Consider the following 20,000-nt stretch of genomic DNA (forward strand, 5'->3'; position numbering starts at 1 on the left):
TGCTATCTACACAATAGTTCAGTTGGGATAGAATGTTTTGTACAGTTTTTGTATCTAAGATAGATAGATAGATAGATAGATAGACAGACAGACAGATAGATAGATAGACAGACAGATAGAATAATTATAATTTACGTGTCAAGCATTGTCTCTTCCTGAAGCCCCTTTCAGCTAAAATCTCTTGAATAAAATTCCCCTGTGTTATCTCTCTCTCTCTCTCTCTCTCTCTCTCTCTCTCTCTCTCTCTCTCTCTCTCTCTCTCTCATAACCATTCATCAATTATATCTCGCGATTCTTTTTTTTTCTAATCTCGCAGAGAAAACTCCTAAGTTTCCTTAATCTGAGAAGTGTCTCTCAGAATCCGGTGATATCACAGGGCACCAGAAACTGCAAAAAAAAAGTTTCCTCTCGGGCACCACTGGCGAGTTATGAGTTTCACAAGAAAGGCAAAAAAAAGTTACGAAAAAAAAGTTTTGAAAGAAAAGTTATCATAAGGATTACAGTCGAATCTTTAACGCATCTTCTCCGGGAACAATCCGAAACGTTTTTTATCTAAAATTTAATCATGTACTCACAAGATCATCTCAAATTCTTTGGGTACGTGTCCCTGACGATATAAACCTTTGATTTATTATTATTATTATTATTATTATTATTCAGAAGATGAATTATTATTATTATTATTATTTTATAATAATAATAATAATGAAATAATATGGACCAAGCCCACCACCACAGGGGTCATTGACTTGAAATTCAAGCTTCCAAATATTATTATTATTATTATTATTATTATTATTATTATTATTATTATTATTATTATTATTATTATTATTCAGAAGATGAACCCTATTCATATGGACCAAGCCCACCACAGGGGCCATTGACTTGAAATTCAAGCTCCCAAATATTATTATTATTATTATTATTATTATTATTATTATTATTATTATTATTATTATTCTTATTATTATTCAGAAGATGAAGAACCTTATTCACATGGAACAAGCACACCACAGGGGACACTGACTTGAAATCCAAGCTTCCAAAGAATATTATGGTGTTCATTAGGAAGTAAGAAAAGGTAAAGGAAAACGCAGAAAAAAGAGATCTCACTTATTAAAAAGGAGAAATAAATTAATGCATTTATAAACGGATAAAAATATATTAAAGCGCAAGGAAAATTGCACGACATCGTTAATCTATATTTATAATTCTGTCGTACAGAAATCTATAATCATGAAAGCTTTTACAAAGAACTTAGAGCTTTATATATATATGAGTCGATCTGAAGTAAGCACTGGGTCGATCTACATCTGTTCGACACCTTAATTCAATGTTTCTCTTGTCATTTGAATAAGTGCAGGGGGATTAGGTAGGCTAAACAGCGTTTGCCCCGTAATCCGAGGATTAAATAAAGTCATGGGAAGTTATTATCTTATAAAAGCGGGTCGACGTAATCCCCAGGCGAGGAATACTCGTGCGCGTGTGTGTGTGTAGAATATATATATATATACAAACTATATATATATATATATATATATATATATATATATATATATATGTATATATATATATATATATATATATATATATATATATATATATATATATAATGTGTGTGTGTGTGTGTGTGAGTGTATATATATATATACAGTATATTTGTATATATACTTGTTTATATATATACATATATATATATATATATATATATATATATATATATACATATATAATATATATATATATATATATATACATATATATATATATATATATATAATATATATAGAGAGAGAGAGAAGAGAGAGAGAGAGAGAGAGAGAGAGAGAGAGAGAGAGGATCAGTCTCCTAGTTTTGTTGACTGTTTTGTAAAGGCTGCAAAGACAGTTTGTACCTCGGAAATATATATTCGAGTCCAGTGGTTTGACATTGGTAAATGTAGTGCCGGCAGTGTACCTCCCGTGGTGCACTGTAGGCATTACTTAAAGGAGGTTGCAGTGTCTCTTCGGCCCCTAGCTGCAACCTCTTCCATTCCTTTTACTGTGCCTCCGTTCATCTTCTCTTTCTTCCGTCTTACTTTCCTCAATCCTCTCCTAACAATTGATTCATAGTGCAACTGCGAGGTTTTTTTTCCCTCCTGTTACACCTTTCAACCCTCCTTTGCTCTCAATTTCCCTATTAGCGCTGAATGACCTCATAGGTCCCAGTGCTTAGTGGCGTTTGATTATTACCTTTTAGTTTTCTTTAAAATGAAACTATTGAGACGGCTTTGTATTTCCGTCCACACTTTTTTCTGTCCGCCCTGAGATCTTAAAAACTATTGAAGCTAGAGGGCTGCAAATTGGCATGTTGATCATCCACCCTCCAATCATCAAACATACCAAATTTGAACCCTCTAGCCTCAGTAGTTTTTATTTTCTTTAAGGTTAAGTTTAGCCATGGCTCGTGCGTCTGGCAGTACTTTCCGGAGGCGCCGCCGACGCACCTTCACTTGACGGCATCTGGGAAGCAACTGAGCGCTGCCCGGTCGCGGCTGAGAGTTTCACAGCATTATACGCTCGATTGAGCCGAAGAAACTTCGGTGCATTTTTTACTTGTTTATTATTGACAACCTTATAGCGCTCCATAGCGAAGTTTTTTTTTTATGATAGTGAAGTTTTTCCATTAACTGAGTCAAATATTCAATTGTTAACTTTTTTGGTGACAACAGCATAAAAAAAAAGCGCTTCATGGCAAGGTATTTTCTTTAACCCACCCCTCCTCCACATTCCCTCTCCCCAAATGCCCGCCCCTTAAACCCAAAATAAAATAAAAAAATATGGAATCAAAACCGACAATCGGTCCAAGTAGATTTTCTCATTCCAGCGAACCTGGATAGAATTGTCGACTGGTCATTCCCGCGAGACGCAACCGAATATAGGCGCCACCGGTAGAAAGTCTAATGGTTTCTGGAACCCAATTCAATTTCCATTGCAGGACAATGCTCATCCAGCAACGCCTAAGCTGAACTGAAGATTTTGAGAAAGAGATTTCTTATTTTTTTTTTTAAATAAAAAAATTTTTTTATATTCCTGATCATCTATTTCTTTTTTTTTTCAACTTTTTATGTTCCTGATCACCTTTTTCTTCTTTTATTATACACTTTTTTTATATTCCTGATTATCAATTTTTGTCTATTTTAATAATTTTTTTTTATATTAGTGACTATCCATTTTTTATTTTACATAAACTTTTATTTTTTATTCCTAATTATTCTTATTTCATATTTTTTTTATATTCCTGATTATCTATTTTTTCTTTGTTTTAATAAAGATTGTTTATATTCGCGATTATCTATTTTTTTTTACCTTTTTCCTTATTTTTGATTATCTATTTATTTGTTTTTTTTTATAACTTTTTTATATTCGTGATTGTCTATTTTTTTCTTTTCATAAAATTAGATTTTTTAAGTTTCTGATTATTCTCTGAGTTATTGGATTTTTGCTGCGTGTTTTCAGAGGGAATATTTATGTGTCAGTTATATTGACATGATAATAATAATAATAATAATAATAATAATAATAATAATAATAATAATAATAATAACTGCATTAAAGAAAAATATCACTACCCCCAGAATAGTAACCTATCATTAATGTGAGCAGAAAGTCTAACACATTAACACAAATATCTGCTAAATTAACCTTCCGCCCAAAAAAACAATATTTAGCAATAACTCCGCCCACAACATCAGGTTGTTTGTTTCCAATAATAAGGTTATTTTCAACGGGACAGCAGTATGATATAAATTAGTTTATCTGTGGGAGAACTCGTATGAAATAACAAGATCAGTAATTTTTTGTTTTCTGTCGAAGAAAACTGTTGGGATGGCTTTGTCTGTCCGTCCGCACTTTATTCTATCCGCCCTCAGATCTTAAAAACTACTGAGGCTAGAGGGCTGCAAATTGGTATGTTGATCATCCACCCTCAAATTATCAAACACCAAATTGCAGCCATCTAGCCTCAGCAGCTTTTATTTTATTTAAGGTTAAAATTAGCCATAATCGTACCTCTGGCACCGCTATAGGTACCAACAACACAGGCTACCATCGGACCGTGGCTGAAGGTTTCATGGGCCGCGGCTAAGCGTTTCATGGGCCGTGGTTGAAAGTTTCATAGTATTATACGCTGTACAGAAAACTCGATTGCGCCGAAGAAATTTCGGCGCATTTTTTACTTGTTCTTGACGTGATGGCTTTCCTAACAAAGTTTCCCTTTATTAAACGTAAAGACATGAAGTGTCGTTCCTCTGGATTCCATAAGTTAACAGCTCTCCTAGAGAGGGCTGGCCCGAAGGATCAGATTTATTTTACGTGGCTAAGAACCAACTGGTTACCTAGCAAAGGACCTACAGCTTATGGTGGACTCCGAACCACATTATGACGAGAAATGAATTTCTATCACCAGAAATAAATTCCTCTAATTCTTCATTGGCCGGTCGGAGAGTCGATCTGGATACCACAAAGTTCTGTAGATAGATAGATAGATAGATAGATAGATAGGATGTAGAATTCAGACCAAAGGCCAAGCAAGCTCTGGGACCTGGGATGAGGTCATTCAGCCCTGAAAAGGAAACTGAGAGTTGAAAGGTTGAAAACCTTTTTCAGTTGCACTATGAATCGATTGTTAGGAGAGGGTTGAGGAAAACAAGGTGGAAGAAAAAACTATGAACGGAGGCACAGTAAAAGGAATGAATGGGATTGCAGCTGGGGGCCTAAGGGGACGCTGCAAAGAACCTTAAGCAATGCCTACAGCGCACCGCGTGAAGCGCACTGACGGCACTACTCCACTACAGGGGTAAAGTTTTGCAGTCTCAGTGGGTAAATCCTTTTGAATCTTGTAACCGTAGAGGGGTAGTGCCCTCAGTGCCCCTCACGCAGTGCACTGTAGGCATTACTTGATAAGGTTCTTTGCAGCGTCCCTTCCTTAGGCACATAGCTGCAACCCCTTTCATTCCTTTTACTGTGCCTCCGTTCATATTCTCTTTCTTCCATCCTACTCTCCTCAACCCTTTCCTAACAATTGTTTCATAGTGCAACTGAGAGATTTTCCTCCCGTTACACCTTTAATAAAACCTTTTTACTGTCAATTTCCCTTCAGCAATGAATGACCTCATAGGTCCCAGTGCTTGGCCTTTAGCCTAAATTTTCTCATATTCTATTCTATTGTACTCTTGCAGTTTTCGGAAAAGTCAAATTTTGAGGTTAACTTTACAAAAGAACATAAAGAGATTGTTATTTATAAAGCTCTAAGGTAGCATTATTATACTACAAAAATGAAACCGAAATCAAAATCAAAATAAAAAATAAAAATAAATGAAAATAATTTTATAGAAAACAACACGCACTCCAAAGAGAAAGTTTCAGCAGCATCGCTATAGCAAGTAAGCTATCTGTTAGCAATGGAATTCCGTCAAAGGCAAATTTGTTAAAAGCTTCAACTTTTTTTGTTTTTGTCTTTGTTTTTTAAAGGCCCAGATTCTTCACTCCCTCTCTGCTGGGGGGAGGGGGGGGACGCAAGACTTTTACAAGCGCGGTTGATGTCACTGATTTCAAGCGAAGAAAAGTTTTGCAGTTTTCTAAAGCTCCCTGCCTTTGTCCGGAAAACTACTGCCGGATACCAAGGATTTGCTTTGCTCTCTCTCTTTTTACCTTTCTCTGTCTGTGTGGCTGTCTGTCTATCTGTTTATTCTGTTTGTCTGTCTATCTGTCTGCCTCTCTATCTATCTATGTCACGCTCTCTCCCTCTCTCTTTCTTTGTCTATTTGTCTAACCATCTCTCTCTCTCCTGCTCACCTGTCTTTCCATCTGTCAATCTCTCTATCTATCTGTCTATCTATCTATCTATCTATCTATCTATCTGTATGTCTGTCTGTCTGTCTGTCTCTCTGTCTCTCTCTCTCTCTCTCTCTCTCTCTCTCTCTCTCTCTCTCTCTCTCTCGGAATGTTAACTTTACGACATAATGACTTCAGGCGAAAAATGAACTATTTGTTTTGCCATTTTAAACAAGAATGGAACCTGAACCCGCTTTCATATATAACCACTTTTTGTTTTTTTTTTATGTGCAGATAGATTCCACTCTTCATCTAGTCTTTAGAAAAAAGAATATGACAAGTGATTCTATATTTGTCACTTTTCGTACCCTTTCTATGAGGGATAGATTTCATTCTACTTTAGTCTTTAGATTCTGAATACGACAATGACTCTATAATTGTCGAACCACCATCACCCTACGTGATTTTATTTTTAGTTTTCTGTAAAAGAAAACTATTGAGATGGCTATTTTTGTGTCCGCCCTCAGATATTAAAAACTACTGAGGCTAGAGGGCTGCAAATTGGTATGTTGATCATCCGCCCTCCGATCATCAAACATACCACATTGCAGCCCTCTAGCCTCAGTAGTTTTTATTTTATTTAAGGTTAAAGTTAGCCATGATTGTGCGTCTGGCAGCGCTATATGTGCCAACAACACATGCCACCACCTGTCCGTTGCTGAAAGTTTCATGGACCGCGGCTGAGAGTTTCCATCGACCGTGGCTGAGAGTTTCATACAGCAATACACGCTACACAGAAAACTCGACCGCGCCGAAGAAACTCCGGCGCATATTTTAATTGTTTCTCTTTAGCTTGTAATGACTGAAAGATATTAAAACGACATTTCGCAGCGTTCACAAACGAGCCAAGCTGTTGTTCTGCTCCGCTGAAACCATCATTGGCCGTCGTGCAAACTTTATTAACAGGGAAATCACCTGCCGTTAAAAAGTTTTGATTGTCGTCGTTCCCAGGAACTGCCGCCGGGAGGAGAGACGGCGATGGGCCCGAACATTTGTGCTTCTGCATCATTATGCTTCTTCGGTTGAGGAATGCCTCCGCGATAGCTCGCGCCAGTTTGCTTTAACTTCTGCGATAATGGTCATCACTGCTTGCTCGCTCTCTCTCTGTCAATCATTTGCTTCTAAAATCTGCTTTCTTTTACCTCGCTTTCAAATACTTTCTCTTTTACCATTGCACTTTCTCATGACTAAGCTTATTTTTCAATTCGAGATCAACTTCCATAATACACACACTCTCTCTCTCTCTCTCTCTCGTATTTGAACTTTGTCTTAACACAGTTGTCTCTTTTCTCTTTCTGTCTGTCAATCATTTGCTTCTAAAATCTGCTTTCTTTTACCTCACTTTCAAATACTTTCTATTTTATCACTGCACTCTCTCAGGACTAAGCTTATTTTTCAATTCGAGATCAACTTCCATAATACACACACTCTCTCTCTCTCTCTCTCTCTCTCTCTCTCTCTCTCTCTCTCTCTCTGTTCACAACAATTTCTCTCTAAGCAACTGCACTCTCTCTTTAGTTTAACTCACGATCAAGTTCCACTGCTCTCTCTCTCTCTCTCCCTCCTCTCTCCTCCCTCCTCCTCTCTCCTCTCTCTCTCTCTCCACTCTCTCTCTCTCTCCCTTCCTCTCTCTCTCTCTCTCTCTCTCTCTCATAGCATTTCCTCTCTAAGCATTGCCACTCTCTCAATACCAAGCTTATTCTTCAACTAACGATCAAGTTCCATAACTCTCTCTGTCTCTCCCTCACAACATTTTCTCTCTCATTACTAAGCTTATTCTTAAACATCCCGTCAAGTTTCACTGCTCTCTCTCTCTCTCTCTCTCTCTCTCTCTCTCTCTCTCTCTCTCTCTCTCTCTCCGAAAGTAAATGGCTTCTGTTTTATGATCATGAGCCGCTCATAATTCTTGTCACACACGAGCGCCATTACCCATTCTCTTTGTGCACGGAATAAAATGTCCAATAAAATATTTGTTTTTCCACCAGTGAATTTTATTTCCAATGAAGCTTTTATAGAAGGGAAAAAACATAATTTAGGCATTTATTATGAATTTGGTGGAATATTTTTTTAGAGGAAAAAAAATGAAAAATGTGTTTTTGGGATCATTATAATAATTGCTACTTTCAGTTGTTTGATGGAACGATTTTCATCGCTGGATAAACTAGAAGGGGGGAGGCGACCCCCCCTCCCAAATATACAGTAGACGTATACTTTTCTCCAGCCTTTAGTGATGAATAATCCCAAGACCGTGTCCTATTTAGAACAAAAATCTTCTATTTTTTTTATTTATTCATTGATTCGTAAATTTATTTTATCTTTTTGAATAAGTGATTTCTTCTTTCTGCATTTCCCATTATCTTCTGTTGCTTCTCTCGAATGAACACATAATATTCTTTGGAAGCTTGACTTTCAAGACACTTGCCCTGTGATGGGCTTGTTCCATATGAATAGGGTTCATATTCTGAATATAATAATTATAATAATAATAATCTGAAATAAATTGATTTGAAAATTGAAACTTCCAACGAATATAATGTTTAACTGAAAGAAGTAACAGAAGGTAACAGGAAATACAGAAAGGAGAGACCAATTATTAGAAAATAAAAAACATACATCAACAAATGACAAAAAAAATAGATAAAAATGAAGCTAAATTATCAAAATCCAAGGAGAATTGTTTTGGAGAACTAATGCGTTGGATCTTCAGTAGGGAGACTCTTCCACAGTCTAACAACTGTGCTAGGAAAAGAAACAAGTAAAAAATGCACCGGAGTTTCTTCGGCGCAATCGAGTTTTCTGTACAGCGTATAATGCTGTATGAAACTTTCAGCCACGGCCTATGAAACCCTTAGGCCAGCCCCATGAAACTTTCAGCCACGCCAGGTGGTGGTCTGTGTTACTGGTACCTATAGTGGTGCCAGACGCACGATTATGGCTAACTTTAACCTTAAATCAAATAAACACTACCGAGGCTACAGGACTGCAATTTGCTATGTTTGATGGTTGGAGGGTGGATGATCAACATGCCAATTTGCAGCCCTCTAGCCTCAGTAGCTTTCAAGATCTGAGGGCGGACAGAAGAAGTGCGGACGGACAGACAAGTAGCCATCTCAATAGTTTTACTTTCATAGAAAACTAAAAGCTGTAAAATATCCTTTTGGTTTCATGACTCTCATCATCAGTCTGGTCCATTTCCTCTCTCACCTCGGCAAATCCGACGCGAAATGACAATTCTGAGTCCCAAAATCCTTCTTCCTATTTCGAATTTATCGTCTTCATCGTCGCGATGACGGTCTTAATCACAGACTTTGTAAGAGCTTAAGTTTTCTATAAATAAGAATTCCTTTAAACACAAGATTTGTTTTCAAATCCAGGACTTTTTTTTTTTTTAGTTTCGCCAAGTGACGGTTATCCTCCGTAAGGGAAATTGATGAGTGATAATCTGGCATTTGGAAAGGTTTGTTTCCAAAGATAAGCTGGCGATGGTGATGCATCACTAAAGGATTTTGTGTGGGATAAAGATTTTACTTGATTAATGGGTAACAGTTTATGTATGTGTAAGTGTGTGTATATATGTATATATATATATATATATATATATATATATATATATATATATATTATATTATATATATATATATATATAGCCATATATATTTTATATATAATCGGCCTATAAATATATATATATATATAACTATATATACTTGTATATAATGCGCACATACACATCCACCATTAGTGTCAACTTGTGCCAAGCAGATTTTAGGGAATCCACCCAAAATTATTGCCACACACAGAGGATCGAACTTAGGACTTGTGTCAATGCGCATGCGTATACATCCACCATTAGGACTTGTGGTAATGCGCATGCGTGCTCATCCACCACCCCTCATCTCTCCCACACACAGAAATGTATGTATATGTATATATTAATAAATGCACCTAGTAGATACCAGTATACGTACAGACATATATATATATAAATATATATCCATATATATATTCATATATACTCGCATGTGTGTGTATATGTATATAGATAGATAGATAGATAGATAGATTCCCAAATGAGGAAACGTCCATAACCAAACTAATCCTATGGGGAACTTCAGCAATTTCCAGGGGAGACTCGAGCCCTGGGGAAAATTTTAAAATTCTCTAATGATATTCGTTATTCTCTTAACAAGAGCGAAGAACTAATATCACTCGTTTCTGGGCGAACTGAAATGAAGAGAGAACTGGGGCACTCCAAAAGACACAAACTCAGAACCAATACCGTATTGCGTCACCCTGTTCCCCAAGAGTTGAAAGAACCCAATTCAAAGCATAGAAACGGAATGGTAAAACTCAAAGGTTCTTAAACTCGCATCCCACCAATTTCTGTCAACGATTCGAATAATTTCTCATTTTCCTCGTGGGCGTATTTTTTTTTTTGGGGGTGTTTATGACGAACAGTTTTCATTGGAAAGCTTTTTTTTTTGGGAGGGGGTAATGTCCACCATATATCAGTGCCCCGTAGGAGGGGAGCGCCGTCAGTGCATCTCACTGTGGGCATTACTTAAGGCTCTTTGCAGAGTCCCTCCCTTAGGCCCCTAGCTGCAGCCCCTTTCGTTCCTTTTACTGTACCTCCTTTCATGTTCTCTTTCTTCCACCTTACTTTCCTCAAACCCTCTCCTAACAAAGGTTTCACAGTGCGACTGCAAAAGGTTCTCCTCCTGTTACACCTTTCAAACCTCCTTCTCTCTCAAGTTTCTCTTACATCGCTGAATGACCTCCTCACCATAGGTCCCAGCGCTTGGCCTCTGGCCTAAATTTTAAAATTCAATCCAATAATATATATATATATATATATATATATATATATATATATATATATATATATATATATATATATATATATATATATATATATATATATATATATATCAGTGGTAATTTCTCCATATTTTGAATATTTTTCTAGAGACGTATTGATATAATTGTTCAATTTCAAAACCTCTGAGTTTCCGGATTGTGAAACCGGTTTTGGAGGTAAAAAACGAATATATATATACTGCATATATATATACATACATATATATATATATATATATATATATATATATATATATATATATATATATATATGAATATATATATATAAATATATTTATATGCTATATATATATATATATATATATATATATATATATATATATATATATATATATATATATATAATATACACACATATATAACTGCACATAACTGCAACCCATTTTCCCCGGCCGTAAAAGTCACTCCATTTCTGAAGCGAAGGTCAACTGAATTATTAGTCATTCAAGTGTGTTCATTTGGCCTGTGATTACACTAGCAGAGATTTATGTGGCTCTAATGATGTCTAATTAAACTACATTAACTCTTCCGGCCCGGTTCAAATGGACGTTGCGTCCGAGGTTGGCAGTTTAGTATTGTTAATCATTTTAATAAATTACGAAAAAGTTCGTTATTTTTCTAAAACTTGAATTGGTTTGGTTAAATGAAATCACAGTTTAATATTGTTAATAATTTTAATAAATTATTGTTAATAATTTTAATAAATTACGAAAAAGGTCATTATTTTCTAAAACTTGAATTGGTTTGGTTAAATGAAATCACAGTTTAATATTGTTTATAACTTTAATAAATTACGAAAAAAGTGCATAATATTTCCTAAATTTTACTTGTTTGGTTAAATGAAGTCAAGTTAATACTGTTCATAATTTTAATATGTTAAGAAAAAAGTCGTTATTTCTCCAAAATTTGAATGGGTTTGGTTAAATGAAACCGTAGATTATATATTTAATAAATTACGAAAAAAGTTCATCAGATCTCCAAAATTTTACTTGTTTGGTTAAATGAAATCACAATTTGATATTGCAAACAATTTTAATAAATTAAGAAAAAAGTTCATTATTTTTCCAAATTTAACTTGAATTGCTTAAATGAAACCATAGTTTAATATCGCAAATAATTTCGATAAATTAAGAGAAAGAGTAACGATATTCCAAACCTAATTTGACTTGGTCAAAAGAAATCATTCGTTTGCCTAAATCGTAAATATGGCTGTTATTTGGTATATATCTTTCAGTCATTATATATTGTAAAAAAATAAAGAGGGGTAGAAGAATCGGGGTTAGTTGAATTAGGTTGAATTGTGACGGATGAAATTTCATACACAAAACTTAGTTATTAACTTTGCGTACATACTTACACAATATACAGGTAATCTGAGATTTATATCTATAAATAAAAATTATTCAATTTTTCTTATCATAATACCAGATTACAATTCCATACACAACTTTGTTATTAACTTCAATACAAATAATCTGAGATTGATATATATATATATATATATATATATATATATATATATATATATATATATATATATATACACACATATATATATATAAGAAAATATTATTTATTTATTTCATATATATAAAGAAAATGATTTAGATTCCAATTCCATACACAGAACTTTGTCATTAACTTTGTGTATGCACTTATACAATATACAGACAATCTGAGATTAATATATATGAAAAAAGAAAATAATTTATTTTTCATTTCCTTAACACCAGATTCCAATTCCATACACAGAACTTTGTCATTAACTTAGTGTATGCATTTACACAACATACAGATAATGTGAGAATACTATATATGAATCAAAAACATTTATTTTTTCTTACTTAATACCAGATTCTAAGTTGCCTAGGCCTTTATATTCAAATGATGCAAAGAGTTATTTTTTCCAGCAATAGGCGAATTAGTGTAACTGTAACACACATATATCTCTCTGATTCAAATCTTGGCCAAGTTAATTAGTTTTAATTTTCTAAGGTGAATCGTGGAGAGTGATTTGGTAACAAACAAATGAATTACAAGCTGTCAGAAATATATAAAATAAGTATCAATATACATAAAAACATGCAGAAAAAGATACGTCATATATGATAGGAAACACTACCTAAAAAAAGTTTTTTTTTTATGGAAAGGCTAGATTTAGAAAAGCCTTAAAAAATCAGCAATATTATTGTATTTTTAAAACGTTAATCTGTAAAAAAACTCTGTAAATTAGAAGCTTTCCAGAATACATATATATATATATACATATATATATATATATATATATATATATATATATATATATATATATATATATATATATATATATATATATATATATATATATATATATATATATATATATATATATATATATTGATATAGTATAGATATAGATATAGATATAAATATAGATATAAACACGTATATAAAATGAAACGTGACATATGATAGGATACACTATGTAAAAAGTCTGTGTTTTCGAGAAAAAACGTAAAAAATGAGAAATGTTGTTGTGTTTTAAAATCTTAATCTGTAGAAAAATATCGGTAAATTAGTAGTTTTCTAAAACCCAAAACATTTGACAATAAATAAGAATATAAGAAGCGAGGATAAAAGGAAATGAGTAAAAAATACTCCGAAGTTTCTTCGACGCAATCGAGTTTTCTGTACACCCACTACAGCGAATAATCCAGGCCAACGAAAATAGATCTATCTTTTGATGATCTCAGTATAATCCTGCATGAGCCGCGGCCCATGAACTTTAATCAAGGCCCGGTGGTGGCCTATCCTGTATCGTTGACAGAAGCACAATTGTGGCTAAATTTAACTTTAAATAAAATAAAAACTACTGAGGCTAGAGGGGCAATGCAATGTTTTGATGATTGGGGTGATGATCAACATACCAAATTGCAGCCATCTAGCCTCTGTAGTTTTTAAGATCTGAGGGGCGGACAGAAAAGTTTTCTGCAGATAGAAAAGTGATGGACAAAACTAACAATTTTAGAAAAACTAAAATGAGCAATGTTGTATTTCAAAATCTTAATCTGTAGAAAAATATCGGTAAACCAGAATCTTCCTAAAACCCAAAAAATTCTGACAAGGTGAAAAAAAATAAGAAGCAAAAATGAAAGAAAAAAAAGAGATTTCCATCTTTCTTGGCATAAAAGTAACTTAAGTGTCAATGAGGCTTCCAAAAAAGAATTTGTTAAATCTTGCCGTCGGAACACAGACTCGGATTGCAAGGAAAATCTAATTACAGGGTTCTTGAGGAACTATGCAGGAGGTTTAATGAAAGCAAATCAACGACTGAGTATTTTCCCTTGAGAGAGAGAGAGAGAGAGAGAGAGAGAGAGAGAGAGAGAGAGAGAGAGAGAGAGAGAGAGAGAGAAACTGGAGGAATTATACAAGACGTTTCATGTAAGCAAATCGACGACTGAGAAGTATCTGAGAAGTATTTTCCTTTTGGAATGAAAGCTAGGCAGAGAGAGAGAGAGAGAGAGAGAGAGAGAGAGAGAGAGAGAGAGAGAGAGAGAGAGAGAGAGAGAGAAAACTGGAGGAATTATACAAGACAAGTTTCATAAGCAAATCGACGACTGAGAAGTATCTGAGAAGTATTTTCCTTTTGGAATGAAAGCTAGAGAGAGAGAGAGAGAGAGAGAGAGAGAGAGAGAGAGAGAGAGAGAGAGAATTTTTATATAAGGAATGAAAGCTATCGATTTCTAGAGAGAAAACATCTGAGAGAGAGAGAGAGAGAGAGAGAGAGAGAGAGAGAAATTTGATTTATAAAAGAGAGAGACGATGAACAAAAGAAATGATCGATTTCTAGACGAACCAAATATCTACAAAACATCTGTAAAAACACAGAGAGAGAGAGAGAGAGAGAGAGAGAGAGAGAGAGAGAGAGAGAGAGAGAGAGAGAGAGAGAGAGAGAGAGAGAGAACTTAATTTACAGAAGTAAGCCGAACTAGTTCTGTGTGCTAGTGTCGTCGCAGGAATCCTGACAGGATTAGGAGAAATTTCCCTAGGATATAAAAGACACAAGGAATTAGTTACCCTTGCAAATTCTTCTGTCTGTAGCAACTCCCAGGAAATGTCTGGCATTCTAAATTCAGGGATTACGGATTACGACCGAAAGTGAATGCCTTTCTGACATCACTGGGTAGTTATATGCCGGGAAAGTCATTCAAAAATTATGAAAATTATATGCAGAAAAAGTGTTTGGGGGAAGTAGCGATGACGATCATAATCATTCAACTAATTTTCATTTTCAAAAGGGCCAAATTTTTGGATGAAGCAAAATATAAAATGCCCGCTGTTAGATACTGCGTAGACAGTTTAGAATAGACGAGATGCATACCACTCAGCAATTAGACGAAAAAACAAGGAAGTAAATTTAAGGCAAGTATTTTCACAGCACGCAAACTTACAACAAATTTACAAACGGCTGCAGACCGACCCTTAAAAGAAACTGCGGGTAAAATGCATATTTGGCTAAAAAATAAAGCAAAAAAAGAAAAGAATGAACTTTAAACAAGAGGAATAAGAGTCCAGAAAATAAGAGAAAATAGGAGAACAAAAATGAACTCCAAACGAGAGGAATAAGAGCGGAATACCAGAACCCACTGGAGGAGGAGGACTCGCCACGCATAAAACTTAATGGGTTTATTGTCAGCAAAGGTGGACACAACAAAACTCCAAAATAAACTTTCCGACGAAGAGAACAAACAGAACGAAAAGGGTGGAAAGGAAAAGGTGCCGAGAGAAAGGAATTTGAATAAAGCGGCGCATGCGCCGTAAGGTGGTCAAGGCGAATCGAGGCGTCTGTCGTGGATGATATAATCATTAAACCTCACAGGGGCGTATTGTCGTCAGTGCACCTCACGCGGTGCACTGTAGGCATTTCTTAAGGGTCTTTCCGGCGTCCCTTCCTTAGTGCCCCTAGCTGCAACCCCCTTTCATTCATTTTACTGTACTTCCATTTATATTCTCTTTCTTCCATCTTCATTTCTGTTACACCATTAAAACCTTTCTATTCTCAATCTGCCTTTCAGCGCTGAATTACCTCATAGTTCCCAGCGTTTGGTCTCTGGCATAAAACCCTCTTTTTCACCTTCCAAACCAAGCTTGTTTGGTGAAGGAGTTTTACTGATTATCGGAATGGAGTGGAATATAGAATTTAGGCCAAAGGCCAGGCGCTGGGACCTGTGATGATGAGGTCATTCAGCGCTGAAAGAGAAATTGAAAGTAAAGAAGGTTTTAAAGGTGTAACAGGAGGAAAACCTGTTGCAGTTTCACTCTACAACAATTGTCAGGAGAGGCCTGAAAAAAGGAAGACGGAAGGAATAGAACATAAACGGAGGTGCAGTAAAATGAATGAAAGGGGCTGCAGCTAGGGGCCGAAGGAACGCCTCAAAGACCCTTAAGGAACGCCTGCAGTGCACTGAAGGCACTACCCTCCTGCGGGGCTTATTTGATTATCATTCACAACATGACCACCTTACGGCGCATGCGCCGCTTTATTCAAATTCCTTTCTCTCGGCACCTTTTCCTTTCCACCCTTTTCGTTCTGTTTGTTCTCTTCGTCGGAAAGTTTATTTTGGAGTTTTGTTGTGTCCACCTTTGCTGACAATAAACCCATTAAGTTTTATGCGTGGCGAGTCCTCCTCCTCCACTGGCTTCTGGTATTCCGCTCTTATTCCTCTCGTTTGAAGTCCATTTGTTTTGCTATTTTTTTCATTTTATTTTTGGCCAAATATGCCTTTTGTCTACAACTTCGTTTGGGTTCGGTCTGATGTCAGTTGTGGATTTGGTGTAAATTTACCTGCTGTGAATTTACGGGCTCTGAATTGAAGTGTTGTGTTTGGTCCACTTGTTAAAGGGACTGCATCTCGTCTACTCTGTATCTAGCACTGCGTATTTTGTATTTCGCTTCGTCCAAATTTTGACCCTTTTAAAAATTATAGTTAGCTGATTAAATATTGCTACTTTTCCCAAGCACTTTCATCTACATACAACTTTCATAATTTTTGCGTGACTTTTCCCAGATATAACTGCCCAGTGGCTTTTGGTCGTAATCCGTAATCCTTGAATTTAGGATTCCAGGAATTTCCTGGGATTTGCTACGCCCGGAAGATTTAGATCCTAGGAAATTTCTTCCAATCCTATCAGGAATCCTATAATACAACTGTGAGATTTTCCTGTTACACATTTATAACCTTCTTCATTGTCAATTTCCCTTTCAGCATTGAATGATATCATAGGTCCCAGCGCCTGGTCTTTAGCCTAAATTCTACATTCCAAATTCCAATTTATATTTTATACGATTCTCACATATGCTTTTAACAGATATAATTTCTCGAAAGTCATTCTGAAGCGGATGTATCCTTGCTTTGATTTCAAATCTCTCCTCTTCATGAAGAACAGAAAATCACTGCCGTAGCAAATGCCCCCCCATGCGATGTTAGTACAAAAATTGTCCAGCCATTTGCGGCCTTCAAAAAGCACGCTGCTTTCTTCAAAGGACTCTTTCGTTCTCGCCAAATTTTGCTAAATCGACGCCAAAATTTTATGTGATGCGGAACTGCGAGTATAAAATAGACAGACGTACTTTTGCTCTCCGCCTTTGCAAGCGAATGCTCCAGCTCCGTGTTTTTAAAGGGTGGAAATAGTTCTGGTTAATGGAAATACGGAGGAAAGAGGGGAAAATGTGCGACAGTTTCGAGTGTAAATCTGTAAAAAAGAGTGATTTCCTTTTATCTGAAAAAACCAGCGCCAATTGGGTTAAAAGGAAAAAAAACAAAGAACTTGTTAAAATACTGACTCGATCTTAACCCGAATGTTCAGTTTTTCTCTCTCTCTCTCTCTCTCTCTCCTTCTCTCTCTCTCTCTGTATAAAACGGAATTGAAATCTATTTGTGTAAATTCTACATACTGAGATTTCTTAGTTTTTATTTTAACACACCTTAGATGATTTTATGAAGTATGTTCATTATCTACAGCGGAATAGGGCAGTGGAATAGTGCACTGAGAGAGAGAGAGAGAGAGAGAGAGAGAGACTAACATATATGAACCATAATGGATCCCATTTGCTCTAAGCTGCATATAGAGATAATGTATTTATTACCATCTGTGGTTTAACTTTTCTCTCTCTATCTCTCTCTCTCTGTAGCAAGTGGTGTTCGTCTCATACTTATCATATTTTCTATTCTCTCTCTCATATCAACTGTATTTTCTGTTCTCTCTCTCTCTCTCTCTCTCTCTCTCTCTCTCCTGTGGCGTTCGTGTCATATTTATTATATTTCCTGTTCTCTCTCTCTCACACACTCGCTCTCATATTTATTGTATTTTCTGTTCTCTCTCTCTCTCTCTCTCTCTCTCTCTCTCTCTCTCTCTCTCTCTCTCTCTCTCTGAGGCTAGTTTATAGGAGAAAAAATATATAAATGATATTTCATATCCGTCCGGAAACATTCAAATTGCGAATTTGTTATTTGTGGTACATAAGAAAATGAAACAACAATTGACAATCACAGGAGAAAAAAAACACTCATTTTTATAAAATACATAAACGAAAGCTAAAAAAAAAAAATAACAGTTATTTCATGGATCCATTGACTCAATTATTTAATTATAATTATTTGATTCCGTTTTTGCAAAATGCAATTTTTATTGTTTCTCTTTTTTTGTGGCAATTGAATTCCGCTGTGAAACTGACATCACCGGATGGACATTCATTTAAATCTGGAATTGGGAGTTAATTAAGCCTAATTGTCTTATTGTGGGCATTTGATCAATCGCAATAAAAACAAGTAAAAAATGCGCCGAAGAAACTTCGGGCCAATCGAGTTTTCTGTACAGCCTATAATGCTGTATGAAACTTTCAGCCGTAGTCCATGATACTCGACCGCGGTCTGGTAGTGGCCTCAGCCACGGCCCATGAAACGCTTTGGCGCGGTCCATGAAACTAAGCCATGGTCCGGTGGTGGCCTCAGCCACGGCCCATGAAACTCTTTGCCGCCGTCCATGAAACTCAGCCACGGCCCATGAAACTCAGCCACTGACCGGTGGTGGCCTGTGTTGTTGGTACCTATAGCGGTGCCAGACGTATGATTATGATTAACTTTAACCTCAAATAAAATAAAAACTACTGAGGCTAGACGGCTGCAATTTGGTATGTTTGATGACTGGAGGGTGGATGATCAACATAGCAATTTGCAGCCCTCTAGCCTCAGTAGTTTTTAAGATCTGAGGGCGGACAGAAAAAGCGCGGACAGAAAAAGCGCGGACAGACAAAGAGCGGGCGGACAGACAAAGCCATCACAATAGTTTTCTTTTACAGAAAACTAAATATGGAAGAAGGGAAGATAATCTTAGAATTGTCCTACGTCAGACAGAGAATACTGCGATTGCAGGTGGCACAGAATACGTGAAAATATTATTTTATCAAATTGCCTGGGATATATGTAATGCTCAACCTAGTGTTACATTTAATGCAAGATCTAAACGATAAACTTTAGTTTATGACGTATCAAAGTCAGGAGAAGCTGGAGTAAATGAAATCAAAATTCTGTTGTGATATTTGCAATATGAAACTTGCCTTCGCCAGTGAAATTCAGTTTAAAAAATTAACCTCAGTTTCAGGTTAAGAATATATATATATATATATATATATATATATATATATATATATATATATATATATATATATATATATATATATATATGTATATACATTGTCTATGTATTATATACATATATGTAATATATGTATATATATATAATAAATATGATAATATATATACATATATATGTATGTATATAATATATATATATATATATATATATATATATATATATATATATATATATATATATATATATATATATATATATATGTGTGTGTGTGTGTGTGTGTGTGTGTGTGTGTGTGTGTGTGTGTGTGTGTGTGTGTGAGGTTAATTTTTAAAATTGAATACAACTGGGAACGGTAAGTTTCACATTGCAAATATCACTATTGAAACTAAATTTTGATTTCATTTACTCTAACTTCTCCTGACTTTGATAAAGTAAAGTTTATAATGTTAGAACTTATATTAAATTATATATATATATATATATATATATATATATATGTATATATACATATCTATATATATTATATATATGTTGGCCTTGTGGGTTAGGGCGTCACTGTAGTCCTGAGTTCTTGTCCTTCGCTGGTTCGAGCCCACGGGACGACGAACTTAT

The 20,000-nt window shown here is 35.3% G+C and overlaps 1 protein-coding gene across 1 annotated transcript in view; it reads left to right on the plus strand.

The window, feature by feature from the left end:
• Positions 1 to 20,000, plus strand: part of LOC136851046 (processed variable antigen-like) — a 166,174-nt gene that overhangs the window by 69,941 nt on the left and 76,233 nt on the right. The window lies entirely within an intron of this gene.

Source organism: Macrobrachium rosenbergii, chromosome 23, assembly GCF_040412425.1.
Source record: "Macrobrachium rosenbergii isolate ZJJX-2024 chromosome 23, ASM4041242v1, whole genome shotgun sequence".
In the NCBI taxonomy this organism is placed as follows: Eukaryota; Metazoa; Arthropoda; class Malacostraca; order Decapoda; family Palaemonidae; genus Macrobrachium; species Macrobrachium rosenbergii.